At 45.2% G+C, this 23494-nt stretch overlaps 1 protein-coding gene across 6 annotated transcripts in view; it reads right to left on the bottom strand.

Moving 5' to 3' along the window:
- MTUS2 (microtubule associated scaffold protein 2) overlaps positions 1-23494 on the bottom strand; it is a 737980-nt gene that overhangs the window by 666119 nt on the left and 48367 nt on the right. For 2 of the 6 annotated variants that reach the window (XM_068267013.1, XM_068267017.1), the window contains exon 1: positions 22914-23253. The exons of 3 other annotated variants lie outside the window; for them this stretch is intronic. The gene's annotated coding sequence lies outside the window, so the exon portion shown is untranslated. Of the gene's footprint in view, positions 1-16037; positions 16222-22913; positions 23254-23494 lie in introns of those variants that run through there. One more of the 6 variants, XM_068267016.1, reaches the window with a different exon arrangement.

Raw genomic sequence — 23494 nt, 5'->3', positions numbered from 1 at the left:
ACACTTTTTTGCCAGATAAGCTTATTTGAGCTTCTATATATACAGTATAGTTTTGATCATAAACAATGCTTGCCCATTTTGTATATACCGTATTTTTTGGACTATAAGACGCTCTGGACTATAAGACGCACCTAGGTTTAGAGGGCAAAAATCAGGGAAAAAACCAAACTACTAAACCTGGTGCGTCTATGGTCCAGGGGCATCTTATGGATCCTTTTCCTTCCAAACTGTCTTTAGCTAAGCTACACTGACTTCCCAGCTACACTAGCCCCCGCTGCTCCAATAACTACCCTACATTAACCCTTATTGACCCACCAGCTACACTAACTACTCACTCATGCTGCCCCATTACCTACATTATACTTACTGCTGCCCCCCAAAACCTACACTAAGCTACAATGCCCCCACTACCTACACTAAACTACAATGCCACCCAACCTACACTAAACTACAATGCCTGCCCCCACTACCTACACTAAACTACAATGCTCACACTACCTACACTAAGCTACAATGCCCACACTACCTACACTAAGCTACAATGCCTACCCCCATAGTAGCTACACTAAGTTACAATGTCCTCACTATCTACACTAAGTCACACTGCCAGCCCCCACCACAATACCTGCCCCCACTATGTACATGAAATGCATGTTTCATACTTACCGATCCTAAGGGAGAGGCATGCTGCTGTTGATCCTGAGCTAATGGGGATGGTGTCCTGGGTCCCCTGCAGTCCAGTCCATTTGTGCTGAAAGAACTAGAGTCATGTGGGCAACTCCAGCTGATGGCCCACGTGACTCAGAGCTTCTAATGTCCTTCACCGCCGATGCCCTGCAGAGGGGGATAGTGATACAGGGCCACCAATGTCCTCCACCGCCGATGTCCTCCACCCTCCAGCTGGTGATAGAAAAGCAGGGACATCGCTGGTGCCAGATGCCTTCCGAAGCCACTGCAAGTACCGGAGTCACGTGGGCAGCTTCAGCTGATGGCCCACGTGACTCGGAGCCACCAATGTCCGCCGCTGCCAATGTCCTCCGGGTGGGGGTAGCGACTAACAGCCACCAATGTCCTCTGCCGCCGATTTCCTCCTGCCGGAGCCTTTGCGGTTGCTGGAAGACCCTAGTGAATGCCGATCCACGCCAGCCAGCAAGCCGGATAAAACAGAGTGCCTGCCGCTCAGCTGCATGGGAGGAGGGTGAATTGGAGGAGGAGAGCCGATACATTGTGAATGCAGGAAGCAAGATGCAGGACTCTGAGCCCGCGGCTGCATAGGTGAGGGTTTTCATCAGTACCTCCTGCACCTGCTTCTGGGGGACCTCATTTCTGCACATTCGGACTATAAGACGCAGTGACTTCCCCCCCCCCCACTTTTGGGAGAGAAAAAGTGTGTCTTAAAGTCCGAAAAATACGGTAGTTAGTAGTACCATGGAGCTGCTTGAGCTGGGCTGTTTCCCCCAAGCAGGAGCGGCTTTGAGCTACTGTGCGGGCACGAGCTGTCCTGCGTAGTGCGGCCACGCTATTTCAGGAACAGGAGCACGGCAGCAAACTTCCAGAGGGCCCAGCCATCCAGCGGTGGTCTCCAGGAGGACATAAGAAGCCTCTGCAGGAGCCAGAGGCTTCCCTCTACCAAGGTAAGTACAGCAGTCCCCAGTATCCGGCACCGGTGGGGATTGCCTGATGCCAGATACATGTGCTTGCCAGTTGCTTGAGCAACAGCCCGAAATGGCACAATCCTACCACAGCAAATACTTACCGAGGCTCCAGCGATGTCTGGCAGTCTCCCTCTATCTCCCCATGGGCTTGGATCACCTTTCCGGATTCCCCAGTGCAGGGAAACTGGAGTGTCAACTGACCCGCATCGGGTCATGTGACATTCCGGCTTCCGTACACAGATGCCGGAAGCCGTTCAGAGCCTGCGTGGGTGCTAGAAAAAAGCTGCTATGCATCTCTGACACCTCTGCAAGTATTTTCCTGCCTACCAGCACCCACAGGAAACCCCAAATAGAGGCCCTGTTACCCATCAGGCATGCCGGTTAGTTGAGACCTCCAGTTGCCTGAATAACAGATAACGGGGACTTTGCTGTATCTAAGTTTTCCTTTTTTTAAAGTCACAGGTTTTCTGTAAATGGTTAATAACAAGCACTGCATTTCTCGCTCATGGAACGGATGATTGAATCCTCCAATCCTCACCATCAGTGCTGCGTGGAACGTATGTCACAGGCAGCTGTAGATGGACGGGGTTCTCATCACCCGCATCTGACACTGTGCGAGGTGCCAGCGCATTACAGCATGGAGCCGCACAGACATTGCTGGGGAGCTTCCTCAGACGATGCCGGTACATCTGGTAGAAACTCTGTTTACCTCTCTTGGGTGCTTTACTTCTCCTCCATCTCTGGGATGATACGAATGACTAACTAGTTTGCTTTGCATCTTGGCTGTGGTGCTGTTGGAACAGGGAACATCTGTTGGCAATAAAACGCTGATTTGAAGGCTGAGCAAAAATGATTCCGATTCAGTCCGGTGACAATCGCAGCAAGTGCAGGATACTATAGCTAGTGGTGCTGTAACCAATCAGATTGAGTCATTTTGCTCACACATTCTGGAGGAGAAATGCTAGACCACTTTCCAATGATGGGTAATGCCCTCTGGCAACTATAAGATCCATCTGTTATTGACTGATCATGCGTACAATTAAAAAAGCAGCGAGTTATAATGTGCTTTTATCGTAAAATATTTGTAAGTTTACCGACATTCTATGACTTAACTGGTAGCTAATCCTCACATGAGCCTTCCCCTACCTGCACCTAGCAATAACCCCCCACCCCACCAAACACACACCTACGCCTAATACTAACCCCCCATACCTATGCTTAACACTGCCAACAATAACCGCAAATCCGCTGGCAGACTTCTGCTATAGTATAGCGGAACTCTGACTCCCACCGTAACCGCTACTTATCCTGCATTTAAATCAGGGCTGTGGAGTTGTTGTCAGAGCAATTTTGGGTACCTGGAGTCGCAGCTGGTAGTTTCATAAACTGAAGAGTTGGAGTCGGATGATTTTTGTACCAAATTCACAGCCTTGGTTATACCAAGACTTAGACTAAGGAGTCGGAGTCAAGGAGTTAGAGCCATTTTGGAAACCTGGAGTTGGAGGTTTCATAAACTGAGGAGTCGCAGTTGGAGTCAGATGATTTTTGTACACACAGCCCTGATTTAAATTACCACTGCAGCTCTGCAATTGCCGCAATTTGTACAGCAACTGATGGACATGTCAGAGAAAATCATATTAATGCAGAGAAATTATCTCCATCTTGCTTTAAGCTGATTATTTATGTTTTAAAATGTTTTGGAGATTACCGTATATACTCGCATACAAGCCGAATTTTTGACCCCCAAAAAGGGGGTCAAAAGTTGGGGGGTCGGCTTGTATGCGAGTCTTCCCTGGTGGTATAGTGGTGGGTGGTGGGTGTTCCGCGCCCCGCTCCCCCCCCTCCCCGCTCCCCCCGCGGCCGCCGCTGCTATTACCTGCAGGCAGCGGCCGCTTCCTAATCCGCGTTCCTCTTCTTAAACTTTTCAGCGTGTATCACGCTGTGACGATGCAGGGGCAGGAAAGAGCGGTTCCCTTGGTAACGGCGATACAGATCGCCGTTATAGGGAGCCGCGCTCTTTCCTGCACTCTGCATCGTCACAGCAGCAGCGCCGGGCGCGCTGCTGTGATACACGCTGAAAAGTTTAAGAAGAGGAACGCGGATTAGGAAGCGGCCGCTGCCTGCAGGTAATAGCAGCGGCGGGGAGGGGGGGGGGGGGGGAGCCGGGAGTACTACCTACCTATGCTGGGCACTATACTGGCTAAACTGGGCACTATACTGGCTAAACTGGGCACTAAACTAGCTAAACTGGGCACTAAACTAGCTAAACTGGGCACTATACTGGCTAAACTGGGCACTATACTAGCTAAACTGGGCACTATATTGGCTAAACTGGGCACTATATTGGCTAAACTGGGGCACTATACTGGCTAAACTGGGCACTATACTAGCTAAACTGGGCACTATACTAGCTAAACTGGGCACTATACTGGCTAAACTGGGCACTATACTGGCTAAACTGGGCACTATACTAGCTAAACTGGGCACTATACTAGCTAAACTGGGCACTATACTGGCTAAACTGGGCACTATACTGTAAACTGGGCACTATACTAGCTAAACTGGGCACTAAACTGGGCACTATACTGGCTAAACTGGGCACTATACTAACTAAACTGGGCACTATACTGGCTAAACTGGGCACTTTACTAGCCATACTGGGGCACTATACTAGCTAAACTGGGCACTATACTAGCTAAACTGAGGCACTACCTACCCATACTGGGCACTATACTGGCTATACTGGGCACTTTACTAGCTATACTGGGCACTATACTAGCTATACTGGACACTACCTACCTATACTGGGCACTATACTAGCTATACTGGGACACACTGGGGGGCTGCACCAATCCAGCATTTCCTACCCCCGGCTTATATGGGGGTCAATCATTTTTTCGGCTTATATGCGGGTCGGCTTATATGCGAGTATATACGGTATTTGAGTGAATTTCAAAGATTTTATGATCATAAGCAGAGTTATTCTTTAATCAGTTAGATTGTTGGTTAGAGTAACCCTTAATGTAATTTTCTTCAGTAAGCTGTTTGTTCCCTGTACAAGGTTATGTTTATATTAAGGTAACGCTGGAGAAATGTTCTAACTATACTCAGTTTTTGCTGCAATGCAATGCGCTTATGCAAGGCCAACCACATACACTGCAGAAGCTAAGCCTGCTATACGCTGATATATTAATAATGTATAGAGATCATATATAGTGATCATAGAATTATTAATTAATGAGTTGATCAATGATAGACTTATTTAATAAGGTAAATAAGTTTGCTTTCTATATATTTTAGCATGTTATTAAAGTAGATGGCTGTTTGTTATGAATACCAAACCAAAACAAAAAGCCATGTGATCAAGACAGTACAACCTGTGACCACAGGGGGCATTCAGAAATCCCTGTTAATGATGTACCAAAGAAAATAAGATAAGCTTGAACATACGTCTCTATCTTGGTGTCCATCAGATTCAGAAAGATGTCATAGAACACCACTTGGGTCACCACTTGTGTCACCACTTGTGTCATAAGTTCTAATTAAAATGTTATTGATGTAATTTTGATTAGAAAAGACGTAGATTGCTTACGTTAATAAGCCAAGTAGTGTCATATATGTACGCACCTGCTCAGATAACCTAGATAGTTTAAAATGTCACAAAATGTCAGAATGTACTAGTTAAAAAAAAGTTAGAGTTTTGTGTGTCACCATAAAATCCCCTAACAGACGCCATCCTAGAAACTTTACAATAAAAAGCCCTGGAAGGCGGGTATATTTTATCATTGAGCCTAAAACTCTACTGAGATCGACTGAGGCCTAGAGACTACCTACCTTCCACTGTGATTCTAGAACACAAGAGAGGTAATATAAATTATTCTTGGTGAATTTATTGACAATAGCTTATATAGACGCTAAAGAATTGTCATTTCAAACTTCAGCAGTTTTTTAAGTTTTTTTTAGATTACCGTATTTTTCGGAACATAAGACGCACTTTTTCTCCCCCAAAACTGGGGGGAAAAAATTGGTGCGTCTTATATTCCAAAGATACGGAATAAAGTGTGTCAGGGTGTGCAGGGAAGGTCTTACATGATCCTGCTGCCGCGATCCTTTCTTCTTCCATCTACTTCCGGTGATCTGCTGTCATTCAGAATCCCATCCGCCCCTCTTCATCACATTCCCTCCACTACCTTCCTTTGTCCACGCGCCGGCGCCCTCCTTGGTTACAGCGTCCTGGCACTTCCTGGTTACGCTGAATGAAGTGTACAATGCCAGGCAGGCTGTTAGCGCTGTAATGTCAGGAGTGCCAGGACAGTAGCGGGCAGATGGCCAGGTGCGGGAGAAGGGGGGCTGTGCCACTACATCAAGCGCTGCGCTAAAGGAGAAGAGTCTGAAGGCATCGCAACGAGGAACCGCGCTTAGCCATGTCCAGGAGCGGCAAAAGAAAGTGGAGGAGACGGAGCAGAGGAGGTCGGGAAACAGGCGGGAGAGGTGGCAACAGCCGGAGGAGGGGCGGATGCCGGGACATGGGAGCCTCTGGATCGGAGCACTTAACAAGCTGCAGGTGACCCGGAATATGATGCCAGAGCCCTGTGAGAGAGAACTGAAGAGCACAGTGAAAGCCTGGACCTGTTGCGACCCCACCGGAAGTAAGGTTGTGCGGCGGCTTCAACCTGGAAGAGCGGCAGATGGCGGGGACATGTAAGCCGTGATCCTCTCTGATGGAGGACTCAACAAGCTGCGGGTGGCCCGGAGATGATGCCAGAGCCCCTGGAGAGAGAGGTGAAGATCGGAGAAAGCCTGGACTTCTGGCATCCCCACAGGAAGGAAGGATGTGCGGTGGTTGAAGAGGCTGGGTTCCTGAAGGACTGCAGTGCTAGACGGAGGAGGAGGGGATCGTGCCAGAAGGATCAGGTGAGATGTTACACAGCAGTATAGTGTAGTATCTGTAACTGGTGGGCGTAAAGGGCTTGTGTAATTGTGTAGTAGTGTAACTGGTGGGCGTAAAGGGCTTGTGTAATTGTGTAGTAGTGTAACTGGTGGGCGTAAAGGGCTTGTGTAATTGTGTAGTAGTGTAACTGGTGGGCGTAAAGGGCTTGTGTAATTGTGTAGTAGTGTAATTGGTGGGGGTAGCAGCAGCCAGTGTAGTGTAATGTAATTGGTGGGAGTAGCAGGGGTGTGAAGTGTAGTATAGCTGGTGGGCATAGAGGTTAGTATAGTTGGTTGGGGGTAGTAGTGACAAGTGAAGTGTAGTGTAGTGTAGCTGGGCAGTTTAGCTTAGATAGTTATTTTAGAGGGAGACAGGTCCATAAGATGCCCCAGCACCACAGACGCACCTAGATTTAGTTTTTTGTTTTTTTTCCTGATTTTTGCCCTCTAAATCCAGGTGCGTCTTATATGCAGGAGCGTCCTATATTCCGAAAAATACGGTACTTTGTTATGCTATACTTCATATACAATCAGTAAGCATTGCTATTTAAATGCAATTACAAGCTTAGGGACAACTACCTAGCTTTAATTGATTAAGATATATCTACTTAAAGTTCTTTATATAAGAATAGAACTTTATATACCGTTTTTAAGGATAAAGCTATATTTGTGTGTAGCACACTATACAATCTCGAGACAACAATTATGGAGGATAAAATCTACAGAAGAAGAGTTGCAATATTGATATGGACTTGTTTCACTAAAGGAACTTTGAAAATGTATATTGGATGATGGACAACAACTGGAGAGATGTATATTCCTGTATATATGCTTTATCTATTTTTTTATATCAATATCATTTTATAAAATTCAACAGATGAGTGTTGCGTATTTTTTCCAGAGGTAAACCTCTTAACCTATAAATATTCTGTTTATAGTGAGCTACGCACCCACTACTGGCTAATCTTGATTATGACGACTTTTAGGCTGGCCCTTTTAAGTAGTTGATAATCATTTAAGGCAGATATCGATAAGATATTTGACAGACATGCCCAAATTATTGGGCGCAAACCATGCCAAAATTAACTGATTTTACTAATCATAGATAAAGGAAGCAACAAGGGTTATTTGCAATAGATTATAATCCCAGAGCTAAAAAAAGGGACAACACTTAGTGTAAGAAGGGACAACAGCATACACTGTGTACAAGCTCAAAAACCTGAAACATGGTCCAGGTGTGCAAAGATCCAAAAGTTGTAAAGCTTGGGGGTGAGAGGAGGATACTGCCCAACCCATTGCACTTGTATTCCATGTAACAGTATTTAAATTCAATATGCGTAAAAGATTTCTGAAAAAAGTTGCACTTGTTGAACAATAAAAGAATACTTTCTGCGTGACTCACAGATCCATTACAACCTCTTACTGCCTGGTCAATACTCCATCCAGTCACCCATAACTCCTTCCAAGAGACACACAGCAATGATAGGCTATCATTTAGCTAAGGGGTGTGTCTTCTGAAGACAGTGCAGTGACTCTCCCACTGAAAGTCCATGTGGCTGAGGCTGGTTTTATACCTGATGTGTGCGTTTACAGTGTGCTGATATGCTCCTGCCGCATATGATTGGCCTTCATATGACCCTGCGGTAACATAGTCCTACGCATAGCGCCACCCCCCAGCTAGCGACATACTTTCTGCTGGGCACTCCACTGGGATTTCCATTGGTCCGCACATGCGACACACCACGCTCTCGTTGACCATTGATATGCATTGCTGCATAGTGCAGTATGCACAGATCATGCGGTAAAGCACTGCGGTAACACGTTTGTGTCGGATCGGATACTTCCAGCACATTGCACCGCATTAAAAGGAACCTAAACTGAGAAGGATATGGATTTTTCCTTTTAAAATAATACTAGTTGCCTGACTCTGCTGCTGATCCTGTGTCTCTAATACTTTCAGCCACAGCCCCTCAACAAGCCTGCAGATCAGGTGCTCTGACTGAAGTCAGACTGGATTAGCTGCAAGCTTGTTTCAGGTGTGTGATTCAGCCACTAATATGGCAAAGAGACCAGCAGGACTGCCCAGCAACTGGTATTGTTTAAAAGGAAACATCCATATCCCTCTCACTTTAGGTTCCCTTTAACTGTGCAAGGCTCCACTAACTTTCATTGCACTTGTTGCATCTTGCGATAAGAAAGGGTAACGCAATGCAGGTTTTCAGTGTGAAAGGCCTGAAAGTGAGTGAGCAGCTGGTGGTCACTGGAAAGAAGATTAGGATCTCTAAACTGATGCCAAAAGGTACTTTCCTTTTCAATTAGCAAACAATAAGGCTGGTTTCACACTGGGAATTGGCGGTAGGGGTGCAGTCTGGGGTGAGGGTAAAAATACGCATCCGTGCATGCGCACCGCAACACCACCGCGTAAATTTTTAAAAACCCTGAGTCGCCATAGACTAACATGACTTCCGGTCCGTTGCACATCACCGTAGAATTGCGCGGCAGCGTAGATCTGTCTTTGTATCGGGGACGCGGCAAAAAGTCACTTTCCTTATCGCAACACAGCGCGACGGTTGTAAACGGCCCCATAAACTTTCCTTGGTAAGCGGTGAGGTGCAGTAAAAATACCGCACCACCACAGTGTGAAAGCACCCTAAATATGTAATTCTTTTTATTTTTGAGGACCCAGACCCCCCTTCCTCCCCCATCACCGCCATTAAAGAGCCTGTCTGCTTATTCTGTCAGTATAACTATTTTTTTTTCCTTGTGACCAGCTTTCTATAAAGTGAAAATCCTTTTATAAATATGGCCATTCTAGAGCAGAATGTGTACTTAGCCTAGCAGCTGAAAAAAAAACTATTGTTTCAGTCAACAAACTCCAGTCTCCCACCATGGAATATATGTGAGGTGCAGAGTATTACAAGGAGAGCTGATGTTCACACACACATCAGATCAGCCAGGCCTGACACTCAGCTCATGCATCATCTACACACCAGTCACATATCAGCCACACATGAGGCATTGCCCAGGAAACATGATGGATGCATGCCTCACTGGCCCCCATCTTCCCTGCCCGGCTGAGTCTGGATTTAATCCGTGCGCACCCACAGCGGGGGAAGCAAATGTTATGGTGCCTCTGGTAATACGGAATAAAAAAAAACACAAGTAAAATCACTTTCACAATGCAAAACTTCAATGTGGCCTATTCAGAAAGAGCGTCGATCTGAGATGCAAATCGCCACTTTTGTGTTTCTCAGTTTTAAAGGACATCCGAGGTGAAAATAAACTGATGAGAAAAACTAACTATTGTATCTATCTTCCTTCTTCTAAAAATGACTTCTTTTTTTTAGATATACCACAGTTGTATTTTACATTTGAATCTAGTTTTTAAGTTTTTTTTGTTTCATTGTCTCTGCTCAATGACACCTTCACTGAAGTGTGCCAAATCTCAAATCTATGAATTACTGACCCATTTTAACTCTTTCCTGCTCTCAGAAGCCATTTACTGACAGGAAAGTATTTTCTGGCTGTAATTACTGATCAGTGAGCGCTATGCTATAGTCTGACCCCAAAAAAGGAACTAAGCCTAGTTATTTGTGTGCTTGGCACTGTACATACACACGTCTGTATCTTCATGTCACATGTCACCTCAGTTGTCCTTTAAAAATCGATTGCACTATTTATAAAGAAGCAGTAGCTGGATAGTACTGGTTAAAGGACAAATGAAGTGAGATGGAAATTGAGGCTGTCATATTTATTTGCTTTTAAACAATACCAGTTACCTGGAGTCCTGTTGATCATCTGCCTCTAATAGGGCTGCTCAAATCCGGATCCAGGAGACACCCGGATAGTTGCTATCCGGATATCTCACAGTAAACCTGTGCGGGGTGGGCGGGGTTTCAAGCTTACCTGTCTGACGTCTTCTTTGTCCGTCCCTGGCGCCTCCCATGATGCGGTCCATGCGCATCACGTGGCTACAACCACTTCCTCCTTCAACCCTGAAGGAGGAAGTGTTAGTAGTCACATGACCGTCGCGTGGAACGCATCGTGGGAGGACCCAGGGATGGACGAAGAAGACGTCAGACAGGTAAGCTTGACCCCCCGCCCACCCCGCACAGGTTTACAGGGAGATATCCGGATAGCAACTATCCAGGTGTCTCCCGGATCCGGATTTGAGCAGCCCTAGCCTCTAATACTTTTAGTCACAGACCCTGACCAAGCATGCAGTAGATCAGGTGGTCAAGCTGCATGCTTGTTTCTGGTGTGATTCAGACACTACTGCAGCTAAATAGATCAGCAGGGCTGTCAGGCAAATGGTATTGTTTAAAAGGAAATATTTTGATTAATTGGCTTCCCCAAATTGCCCCTAGGCTGTAGTAGGAGATTACATTGTGAGCCCTGCTGACAGCTATTAGTAACATGAATTGTATACTATGAAAATGTACTACCTATAAATAAATAAATAAATAATAAAAGTACTGGTATGTTCTGTGAGGCTGGACAGCGTTATCATTACTGCCCTGGCAAGCAGGAGGATCATTACCTCGCTGCGATTGGAGGCTGAGCTATATAACAGATGTGAATTGCGAAGCTGCAGTTATTGTGTGACAAGTAATCACCCAGGTTGCATTGCTAATTGCTGCAGAGCTGCTGAGAGTGCATCATTGTGCAGAATACTGATCCAATAAAGTTATTTAGCTTTTCTGTCTTGCAACATGATGTGAATCTTGTCAATAAAGCTTATCCCTTTCCCTCCAAAACACAAGTGCTCTGCCAAACTATAGAGGCAGAAACTAAAAAACAAAAACTTATGTGGTAGAAACTTTGGGCACACACGGCTCTTTGGAATGTGTTAACCGCCAGCATTTGGAACTCGTCGTTAAACGCTCCCATTCAAATCATTGGGAGCATTTGTATCGGGCTTTTACCGGCGTTTGTGCAAACGCGGAGTTCCGTTCTTGATCTTAACAGTTATTCCAGGTGACCCTGGTCGCTGCATGCGGAGTCTAGGGTCGATTACTGCCTCATCTTTGTGTCCTCCTGCAGAGACAAAAAATGCTATTCACAACAGGAAGCCGCCGAAAGCCCACGGAAGCCTGAACGAGACGCCGCCGAACGGGGAGGCACAAGAGGCCGGGCAGGAGGGCGTGTGAACCGGCACTTAGAGGATAATGGCACTTACAAACTTGTAGTTATCAATATTTGTTCTGAATCAGGCCTAAAAGGACAACTAAAATGAGAAAGATATGGAGGCTGGGATATTTATATCCTTATAAACAATGCACATTGCCAGGCTGTCCTGAGGACCATATGAAAGTAATATTTTTAGTCATAGACCCTGAACAAGCATGTAGATCAGATGTTTGACTGGATTTGCTGCATGCTTGTTTTAGGTGGGTGATTCTGAGGGCTGGTTCACACTCGGGCGATTCTTGAGCGCTTTGCTGATCGCTGGCAACAATGTATCCCTATGGATACATTCACATTGCAGCGGTTGCAATTTCGATAATTCGCAAACGTGCTGCATGCAGCGTTTTGGGGGCGAGTGCTCTGTGATTCCCGTTCTATTGAACAGGAATCACAAGCGCAAAGCGAGCAAGAACCGCAAGACTTTTTGTTAAAATAGCGTTCTCGAGCCGAATGTGATCGCAGGCTAGCGGCGCTCTGAGCCCCCAGTGTGAACTAGCCCTCACACTACTGATGCATGAAAGATAAACAGGAGGCCACGCAACTGGTATTGTTTAAAGGAAAATAACTATGGTAGCCTCCATATACTTCTCTCTTCTGGTGTCCTTTAAAGTGGTATGAAACTCAGCATTTCTTCTTTGCTCTTTGCTTTTCCTTAGAGCAAAAAAAAAAAGAAAAAAAAAATCTTTAGGTCAGAAAAAAACCACTTGTAACAGAACAGCATTCAAACAGTTAATCACAGCACCAGTGGGAAGCTTAAGGGGCCCATACACTGGTCGATTTCACCTATTTTTTTGATCCATCAGAAATCGATCAATCGATTTGTGGTTGATTTTGATTTCGATTGATTTGATCTATCTGACAGGATGGAAAATGTAGATCGATCTGCTGCTTGTAGCAGATCGATGGCCCATAGAGTTGCATTGGATCTAATGGTCCAATAATGCATTTAGATTGATTTCCAATAGTTTTCATTATGACAACTATTAGAAATCTGTTCCAAGTGTGTGGCACACATCAGATAGATTCCTGTCAGATACGACATGACAGGCATCTGACAGAAATCTGATGGTCGAATCTGCTGCAAATCTATAAGTGTATGGCCACCTTTAGAGCCCTTGTCAAACTTGAGGAAGTGATTACAATGGTAGCTGATAAGAAAACAAACAAGATAATATAAACACTGCTCGCAGTGTCTCAGCTGAATACAAGCCAAAAGTGTACACAGTGCAAGACACATTTACACTGGATATATTGTAACATCTAAATCAGGGGTTTCAAACTCAAATACAAAGTGGGCCGAAATTGAACACTGAGACCAAGCCCAGGCCAACTTCAATGTCTAGTAGCCACCTCCCTCCCTTATAAAGTGCCCGGGTGTCTCTTGGCTTCCCTCCTTCCCCTATACAGTTAGCTGGTGTCTAGTGATCTTCCTCCTTCCCCTGTACAGTTCCCTGGTGTGTAGAAGTCCTCCCTCTCCTATACATTTCCCTGGTGTTTAGTGAGGCTCACTCCTTCCCCTATACAGTTTTTGGTGTTAAGTTGCCCCCTCCCTCCCATATAAAGTTTCCTGGTGTCTAATGGTTCCCCTCCCGCCCTAAAACAATTCTCTGGTGTCTAGTGCCCCCCTCCTTGCACCCCTAAACAGTTCCCTGTTGTCTAGTAGCCCCCCCCCTCCCCTTTGTGCCCCATGCTTTCCCCTCCTTCTCCCATTTAGCTTCCATAGTGATGTAGGCCTTCACCCCCAATATAACTTTCTTGGTGGTCTACAGTTGGCAAAACACAATGCAAAGTGAGAAAACGACTTGAGGGCCAAATTTGATGGCTTTGTGGGCCAACAGGTCAGAGTTTGACATGAAGGATCTAAATACAGTAGCCATGCAATAAAGTACAATGGCGGGTTTCAGAGCAGGTGAACGCACTTTGGAAACTTGTAATTTGTAAACAGACAATAATATTTGTGCACAAAAGCAAATATAATAACTGTATATGAGTAATCTAAAGTAGGAAAACAAGTTTTTACTGAATGTTATGTCAGAGTGTCTCTCTTTAAGAGCGCTAGCCAAAGTTCTGCCTCTAAACAGCTGAACAGATAACAGGTTGACTTGAGAAAAACAGCATATAAGGTCTGTAGGATAAAATCTTAGTAGCGTGTTCTGAGTTATAAACATATTCTGACACAATAAGTATAAGAACAGAGAACTGGCGCATATAAATAGGCACACAGCACATAGCAGTATACAGCAGTCAGCTTTATGCTCTGCACAGAGCTCTCCTTCAACAAATAGCTTGCTTATGGCTTGATGTACAACTTTACTAAATCTCACATTGTACGTCTTTCCTGAAAGTAACAGCAATCTTCCTCCCAGATGATTAGAAACATAAATATTTTATATCAGACTCTAGAAGGTAAGTATTAGATACACAGATACATATCTGAACAGCATGAATCAGCTGTTCATCATCGGAAATGTCATGTTATAAAAGTGAATTCTATACAGAATTTTGTCTATATATAACCAACACCAGGCAATTACCACACAGGAGTTTTATGAACTGTAATTAGTTATCAGAGACACTTGAGCTACAATCCACGCTATAGCAGCATAGAGGATGATATAGCGGCTGGGAACGCGGAGAATCACTCGCGTTCCCAGCCTGTCAGCGGCTGTCGCCGAACCCGGAAGTAGCCGCCGGCGGGGACAGGAGGATCGGATCGAGGCTGCGAGAGCACCATACAGCTTCAGGGGGCTGAGGAATGCCCCAGGTGAGTAAAAGTCATTTTTTGATTTTGACTTAAGTATTCCTTTAATGCACAGAAAAGGAGGACTTGAAAGAGCCCAGCAAATATATTGGATTTTCCATGTTTGCCTTCCGACCCCTGCATTAGAATAGCAGGTGAAAGAGAGCCCCAAACCAGACCCTTCTCTGCAATTTATGGCTTGATATGAGATACTATCTCTAGGACTCTCAACTTGGTAACCTCTAAGATGCTTGGAGCAATGGGGCAACTGCACAATTTTTTATCTATGTATTCACTGGAGTACGTATACCCAGCTCCAGTGACGCTTCCTAGATTAGCCACCTTGGCAGAGAACTCCCTAGCGCCGGGGTGTGCAAACTTTTCTGTCACCTAGAGTGTCCGTCTCTCACCCTCTGGAAAAAGCGTGCGCGGGGAGAGACTGGGTGGTAACTCACCCAATCGCACTTTCCAGTGGCGATCTCCATGGCGACAGTGGCGTCATGTGACACGCTGGTATGTACTGACGGCAGGTCACATAATGGCGCCGTTGCCATGGAGATTGGCCCTGCACAGAGCGATAGAGTAAGTTGATTATGCTGCATGTATTTTTTCTCAGTGCTGCTGAGTAAGGCCTTGTTCACATCAGGGCCGTTTCTGTGCGCTTTTCACAGCGCACTGCCATGTGCGATCAGCAAGGTATTGATTTTCCCCTGTAACTAAATGTAGCTGATTCACATCTATGCGCTGCGCTGAGCAGCGTTACAAAAACGTAGTGTTGCATGTATTTCTGTGCGCTGAGCTGTAAAGCGCACATCAATGCAAGTGAATGGGTCCGCTTTTTTAGCGCATAGAAGCGCGTACAAGCGCATGCGTTTTTTACCCCTAATTGAAGAAAAAAATACATTTACCGTATTTTTCGGACTATAAGACGCTCCGGACTATAAGACGCACCCAGGTTTATGGGGTAAAAACCAGGGAAAAAAAACAAAAACTAATCCTAGGTGAGTCCATGGTCCAGGAGTGTCTTATGGACCTTTCCTCCCCCCCAAAGATGTCTCTGTCTAAATTACACTTACAAGCTACACCCCTGCTGCCCCCATAGCTACACTGCACTACACAACAGCCCCCATCCTCCCCATCTACATTAATCAATCACTACAATTACATTTCAGGTTCTCACCAGCCCCATGGTGGCAGTAGCTGGGTCCGGTCTGGGTGTCCAGGATGCAAATCATTCAATTGTGGTGAGCAGAGGGGAGGCAGCAGTGTGATCCATAGTAGCAGCTGTAATTACCTGCAGTACATCACCTTTGATCTTAATCTTTAATTATGCCCCGCAGCAGCCTGATCCCTGAAGTAGCCGCTGTTATTACCCGCAGTGCTTTACCATAATCTTAATCTTTAATTGTGCCCCGCTGCGCTTTACCATTGATCTTTAATTGTGCCCCGCTGCGCTTTACCTTTGATCATTAATTGTGCCTCGCTGCGCTACCTTTGATCTTTAATTGTGCCCCGCAGCGCTTTACCTTTGATCTTTCATTGTGCCCCGCAGCAGCGCGATCCGTCGTCCCCGCAGCAGTGAGATCCACAGCGCTTCCAAGCGGCATTGGAGCAGCCGCTGTAATGATTTGCAGGGACTGTCACGTTGTACGGCTGCCTCTATCTTCATGCCCAGCATCAGCGCAATCCCAGCTGACAGGCACATCTTCGGCCGCTTTAGTGGCAGAGTCCTCAGAGGCTTCCGTACTGCCCTGTGTACTGGCGCCCTCTCATGACCACGTGCGCCGCAGGTCATGAGAGGGCGCCCCAGTACGGAAGCCTCTGAGGACTCTGCCACTAAAGCGGCTGAAGATGTGCCTGTCAGCTGGGATTGCGCTGATGCTGGGCATGAAGATAGAGGCAGCCGTACAACGTGACAGTCCCTGCAAATCATTACAGCGGCTGCTCCAATGCCGCTTGGAAGCGCTGTGGATCTCACTGCTGCGGGGACGACGGATCGCGCTGCTGCGGGGCACAATGAAAGATCAAAGGTAAAGCGCTGCGGGGCACAATTAAAGATCAAAGGTAGCGCAGCGAGGCACAATTAATGATCAAAGGTAAAGCGCAGCGGGGCACAATTAAAGATCAATGGTAAAGCGCAGCGGGGCACAATTAAAGATTAAGATTATGGTAAACACTGCGGGTAATAACAGCGGCTACTTCAAGGATCGGGCTGCCGCGGGGCATAATTAAAGTTTAAGATCAAAGGTGAAGTACTGCAGGTAATTACAACGGAGTGGAAACACTATGGATAGCGCTGCTGCCTCCCCTCTACTCACTTCAATAGAATGGAAACAAGTGCCAGGATAGGTAGGTTTGTGCTACATTCGGACTATAAGACGCAGTAACTTTTTCTCCCCACTTTTGGGGGAGAAAAAGTGCGTCTTATAGTCCGAAAAATACGGTACATACAAAAACAAAGTTTTATTGACAACTGCTGCACTGCTGCTACAGTAAGCAAAACGTGTTTTAAAGAAGCGCAGCGCAACGCACAGAAACGCGCACTAAAGCGCGCACGTTTTTTACCACGCGCTTTCACGCGTTTTTCAGCACAGCAGATGTGAACGAGGCCTAAGGTGTGTGCATATATTTCACCGCTATGTCCAATTATACAATTGACCTGTTGAATTTGATGTATTGTCTTCTTCCCTCATTCCTTATGCATCTGTATGTATACTATCTATTGGCTGTTGCTATATAAATCCCAAATAATAATACTTGCTGAGGGATTAAGAAAGAATCGTATTTATTCTAATACTTACAACAGAGAAAGGAGCCCAGCAGAACTGCCCTTTCTAGGTAAAACTTGTACCTTTTTGTCACTGTTCCCAAAATACCAACCTTTCCTATAAACACAGGTGACTGTAATTCTTACAAAGTTAGAAGGAGCAAAGTCTCAGCTGTTGCTAAGATACCGCTGTCAGAACACATGATATACAGGACTGTCGCTTTCCAATTCTAACCATGCAAACTTGCAGCTAAAATTCCACCGCTATTACGAAACTGCAAAATACGTAAATTGGTTTTTAGAAAAGTTTTTGGAGGTAAATTAAAATTATTAAAAATTATCTCCTGATTTAACTTTTCAATCAACTAAGAATTTCCAAAACGGACAGGGATTCTCTGTAGCTGCTATCGGTCAATCCTTTACAAACGCTGTAGAAGGATTATGTTTTATATGCATATAAAATCCATATAAGTAAGATGAATTAGTATGCGTCAGTTGCCATTACCCTTAGTTCACCTTCCCACATTTTTAATTCCTATTTAAGGAGATCCAGAGGTGGTTTCTTGGGGGGCAGATGGAACACAGAGGCATGTTCTCTGCCTCATGACATGCCTCTGTGTCCCTACACCACCGCGCTGTAGCCCTTCGAGACAATATTTGACGCTTTCTCAGAGGTAAACATTAGGGAGAGGGATTCCCTGTTCAAAACTCCCGCCAGGGGCATTCCTGCAGGGTTTCCTGAGCTGCCATTGGGCAGCTCTCTCTCCATGGACACGCCCCCCGCCGCTCCCTCACCTCCCTGCGTGCTGTGAATGAATGAATCTCTCACTCCAGCGTCGTGGTCCAGAGGTCACGAAAGTGAAAGTGGGTTATTGCGGCCCACAGGAGTGGCGGTTTTGAAGGCTACCTGATCCGCTTAGCCCCCCGGATCCGGTAGCCTAGGGTTTTTTTTCATTTCATGAGCCCACCTCGGGCTTTCTTTAAGAGGGATGGCGCCATTATCCCCAAAATTCCCATATTTTATACAACAGTCCCTTAGGAAAAGGCAGTCACATGACCTAGATATTTGTACACAAAGTATGGAAACAAGAGTTTCTTCCTCTTTACAGTCCTGTCACCTGACCAAACCAAACTCCTCCCTCTGCTTCCTCGTGTGAGTGACATCAGCTTTCTGCTCACAGGAAAAGGCTGTCTGGTGCTCCTCCCAGCTACTCCCTGACTACCTCCTATAGGTTGTGATGGCAAGGGGGAGGAGTTGTGACAGTTCATAATCTGCTGATCGGTCTATCCAAGAAGCATATGACATTCAAACAAGAAGTCAGTACAGAAAACCCAGCGAGAAAAAAATAAAAAAACCTGATAAAATGTAAAGTGGTTCTAGAAAGTGAATTTCTATTGCAGATCTCAGAACAGCGTTGTCTAAACCAAATATTTTCAGACCACCATAATTTGTTTTGAAACCACAGTTTCAATTTAAAATTCTGTTTAAGTTTTGCATCATCCTGTGTATTCATCTCCTGCATCATTTCAGTTATCAGTAGAAACTGGGTCTCTCTTTTTTGTTTGTAGCTAATTAGTAACAGCCCCAGCTTGTGTTGCCGTATTAGTTGCGAGGAACTGTTTGCCCTTTAAATTTTTATGACGACGCACAATTAGCAACTCTCTTGGTGTCACTGCACTGGATAAGCTGAGATGCTGTCAAGTGCGATTAAAGGAGCGGCGCAGCTAAACTTCATATCACTGTTCTGGATAAATGATGGCATCTTCAGCCTCGTGGGTTATTACAGAAGAATTTAAGACGTTTCCCAGGAGCTATCCATCTAAAAGGGAAGTTCTACCAGCTCCAGTCAACAACTGTTCATAAATAGATTTGTCCATAGCTCAGGATGACCTCAGGGAACTCAACAATACAGCTATCATAAATCAGAATCTGCCTACTTGAACATCAGAAACCAACGCTCCATGCAAAACAAAACAAAACGTATTTTGTATACTGACTCCTCAAAGCAGGGGTGTCAAACTCAAATACAAAAGAGGGTGAAATTGACAAAGCAGGTGGGTTTTGGTGCACAGTGCTCAGCGCCGAAACTTGGTGTTGCCGTAGCAGTAATGTTATTACTGCTACGAAGCAATTACGCTTACACACATGGGGCGAGTAGCGATAACTCAGAAGAGAAATAGTGTTTTACGCCGCCGAAGATTTGAGCAGCAGCAGGGTAGGTTGTCATTCAGCTCACCCTGCGCCCAGGTCACCAGCGGCGTACACATATACGTACACGAAATTGAACACTGGAACCAAGTCGTAGGCCACCTTTAATGTCTAGTGGCCACCTCCCTCCTTAATAGTGTCTAATGGCCCCCCTCCCTCCCCAATACAGTCCCCAGGTGTCTAGTGGACTCTCTCCCTAACCTATACAGTTTCCTGGTGTCTAGTGGACCCTCTCCCTCCCCTATACACTTTACAGGTGTTTAGTGGCCTCCCCCTCTCTCCTATACAGTTTCCTGGTGTCTAGTGGCCCCATCTCTCCCCTATACAGTGAGCCCCTCCCTCCCCTATACAGTTCCCTGGTGTCTAGTGCTTTTCCCCTCCCTCCCACATATGGCTTCCCTGGTGATCTAGGGATTCACCTCTAATATAGCTTCTCTGGTGGACTAGAATGGGCCAAACATAATGTAATGTGGGGAAACCACTTGTGGGCCAAATTTGAAGGTTCTGTGGGCCAGATGTTGTCCGCGGGCCAGAGTTTGACATGTATGCCTTAAAGCATAACTGTATACATGCACATAAGTATACTTATCTGTTTTCCGCAAAAGTGCATGAAAAACTAAATTAGGCACCTTATACACTGTAGGACATCTAGATATAAAAAAATCTGGCAGCTGCAGCCTAGTGCTCATCCAAATTTGCTGGCAGTTGTCAACAATAGTGATGACCAGGGTTCAAATCCTGGCTAGGGTCAGTACCTATTCAGTAAGAAGTCCTTGGGCAAGACTCCCTAACACTGCAGGGTGGCCTCTTGAGCACATCCCAGTGGCTGCAGCTCTTGAGCGCTTTGAGTCCAACAGGAGAAAAGCGCTATACAAATGTTAGGATTATAGGATTATTATTATTATGTCATTTCCTGTCTACTTAAAGAACCTAGAATGTAGAGAACGCCTGCCTCCTGTCTGCCAGCATTACTATTGTTTACATTTGTGTGGACTGGACTGGCACTAAGCCACAGTGGCTAGATCTCTGTAGCTAGCCATCCTAAGTATGATGAAATCTAATTAAGCTTTCTGGTGGCATTGGCAGCCAATCAGATAACTGTACAGGCCCGCCCATCAAGCATAAAATGGGACTGGAGTCAGTAGCAGCATGATGTCAAGGAGAGCTCAGGGGATGGGTATTTATCTTTAAAGAGGAACTTTAACTAAAGATTGATCTTTATTCCAGTCAGTAGCTGATTCACCCTTTCTCACAGGAAATCTTTACCTTTTCTCTAATAGATCATCAGGGAGCTTTGTACGGCTGATACTGTGGTGAAATCCCTCCCACAGTGTGATGTCATGACCATGCTCCTGACAGTTTTGTATGTGAACCTTGTTGCATTGTGGAAAATAATGGCTTTTTCCAACTGTCAAGCAAGCAGTATCTTCTCCCTCTGTGCATAGAACTCTCAGTAACGAACATTCCACACAGATCAGCAGGCAGAACTAAAGATGTCCCCACCAATGATACATTTCAGAATGTAAATCAGGGAGAAGAAAGATTTAACAATGGGTACATACTAAATAATTTATAAGTGAATGTTGTAAAAAAATATGCAATTTGATTCATTATGTTCTTGTTATGTTCACTACAGGTACTCTTTAAAATATACATGTTGTAATCTGCTGTAAGGAAAACCTGCTGATAGTTGGAGCTCTGAAGAGGAAGTGGTCGGCTTTTAAGACCAAAAAACATCACAAGTCACGTCAAAAGCAGCATGGTGGAGAGCCAGAAAACCTATCCACCAATAACTAAAGATTGGGCTGTCTCTGGCACCTTTGACGTTGGACAGTCCTCTGAACGTTTCAGGCAACTGATAAAGACAACGCTTAACACCCCACTTTTAAAAGGCTCAAAGAGGCAAGGAAGTGTACACAGACGAGGCAAACAGTTTAGTCTCACTGACAAACATCTCACAATTGTAACGATCTAAGAGTGGGGATTCTGATTGCCCTTCTGTTATAGAGTCTTATTAAAGTTGAATACCACAGTCAGAATGCTTTCTTTCAACTCCGGAAAGTGTGGGAAAATATGAGGCAGAAAGACGGCTGAATTTTAATATATCACACTTGTTACCAAGACAGGAATGGGGAGGTGAGAGCTGTCAGAGGCAAGATTCAAGAAAGGACTATATTACATATTATATTCAGCTAAGCAGTGGAACGACCAGTGTGATGTGAAAAAAATGAATACCCATAGAAAATGGATTATCACAGTTCACAGTCCACTGTTTCTGACTGGCCACTGTATGCTCCGAACACATCAAGCAATCTTGGCACTACCTTTAAAGTCCTGCTTTTGTCTGAAGCCGCCCATTGTAACAGGAAAGTTACATTGCAGAACACTGGCTAACTGTTCATATTTTAACACCTAAAGCGGACCTGAACTCAGAACTTCCTCTCTACAAGATAAGCAACATCATAATAACTTTTAAAGAAAAGCATTTCTTTGTTACCGCCGATACAAATCCTGTAATAAATCTGCCATACGTCTACTTCCTGCTTTTATGGAAGCAGACATATTGTTAAGATCCTGTATTTACAAATTAGCTGCGCTGCCATGGCAGTCAGCTGACACAGATGAGTGATCAAATGACATCTCGTGATTAGTCACAGATGAGGGGAATTAGACAGGCTAAACTCTCTAAATACATACAGGGTGCATTCCTCTATGTTAGAGTTCAAGTCCACTGTAAATATGCACAAACCTTCAAATTAGGCTAACAGTGAAAGACGGGCAATTGCACATGAAGAATGACACACATTTTTTTAAGTTGCAAGACTATATATATATATATATATATATATATATATATATATATATATATATATATATATATATATATATATACACATACATTGGTTTCTAGCTAATCCCATCAAAACTGCCCTGCAATTCTGCACTCATATGCTTTGCATGGCTGTATACAACAATAACATAACAACAACACAGACCTGCACTGACTACATATACATCCCGACACAAACAACAGTGTAGCAACCCAAACACAGCCCTCACTCTGCCACAGCGTGGTACAACAGTGTCCCTGCACTGTGTTGTTTTCCATGGAAATATATATTTATATATGATCCTGTAGTATCGCCTTTGCCTTTCCTGGGCAGCAATTTAGCAGCACCTGTGAAACTTTGGCACATCACAACAGCACTGATCACCAATCAATCAATCAATCCATCACCAGAAGCACAATAATAAACAGCAGACAGCAGGGGCAAGCCAGGTAAAGAGTCTCATCAATGCGCTCAGTGGCATTTAATAATAAATGTCATGTCCCAAGTTTGCCAGTGAGGACACTGAAGTGACAGGCAGGTTATAGGCAGCTATGGATAAGGAGCTGCTGGTGTACAGCTTTGCTGATCAGCTCACCTCTTTAGCTGGAGCTTCTCCCACGCATCCCTCCAGCACACTCTCCTCCTCCTGCAATGCTCGCCCTGTGGGTGATGATGGCACCAAGGATGTACCTATGCTGGAGGCGTCACCTTCCATTCACAGACAAAAGAGTCAGCGCAGGAGACCCGGGGCTGCAGCTCATGCCACTAGCGTGCCCCCTAACAGCGCTGACCCCCAGCTCTCAGCCTGGCAGCACAGAGACGCCTGCACCATTCTAATAAGCCGGGGTGATCTGCCAGCTCAGCCGCCCAAGGGTAGAAGGAGAAGCAGCTGCAGCGTATCAGATAATAATGCTCATCCTTGGAATCGTGCAACATCCACTGGCTGGCTGCATCATCCCAGCAGCATACAGTGCTGGACGGATAACGTGGCTTTCATGGACCAGAACGCCCTCTGCTGGAGAAAAGGCTGCACTACTATTCAGCATTTTGATGAGTGGAGTGGGAAAAAGAACTAGTAAATGGTCATGTCTAGAACTCATGGAGAAATGTGTGATTTGTTTGATCAGCTGATAGATTTGCAACTCTCTGATTTGCTGTGATCACATCCTGACTAGC

The sequence above is a fragment of the Hyperolius riggenbachi genome, chromosome 2, assembly GCF_040937935.1.
Source record: "Hyperolius riggenbachi isolate aHypRig1 chromosome 2, aHypRig1.pri, whole genome shotgun sequence".
Classification (NCBI taxonomy): domain Eukaryota; kingdom Metazoa; phylum Chordata; class Amphibia; order Anura; family Hyperoliidae; genus Hyperolius; species Hyperolius riggenbachi.
Note: the sequence above shows the minus strand (reverse complement) of the source record. Positions and strands in the feature narration are given on the sequence as shown.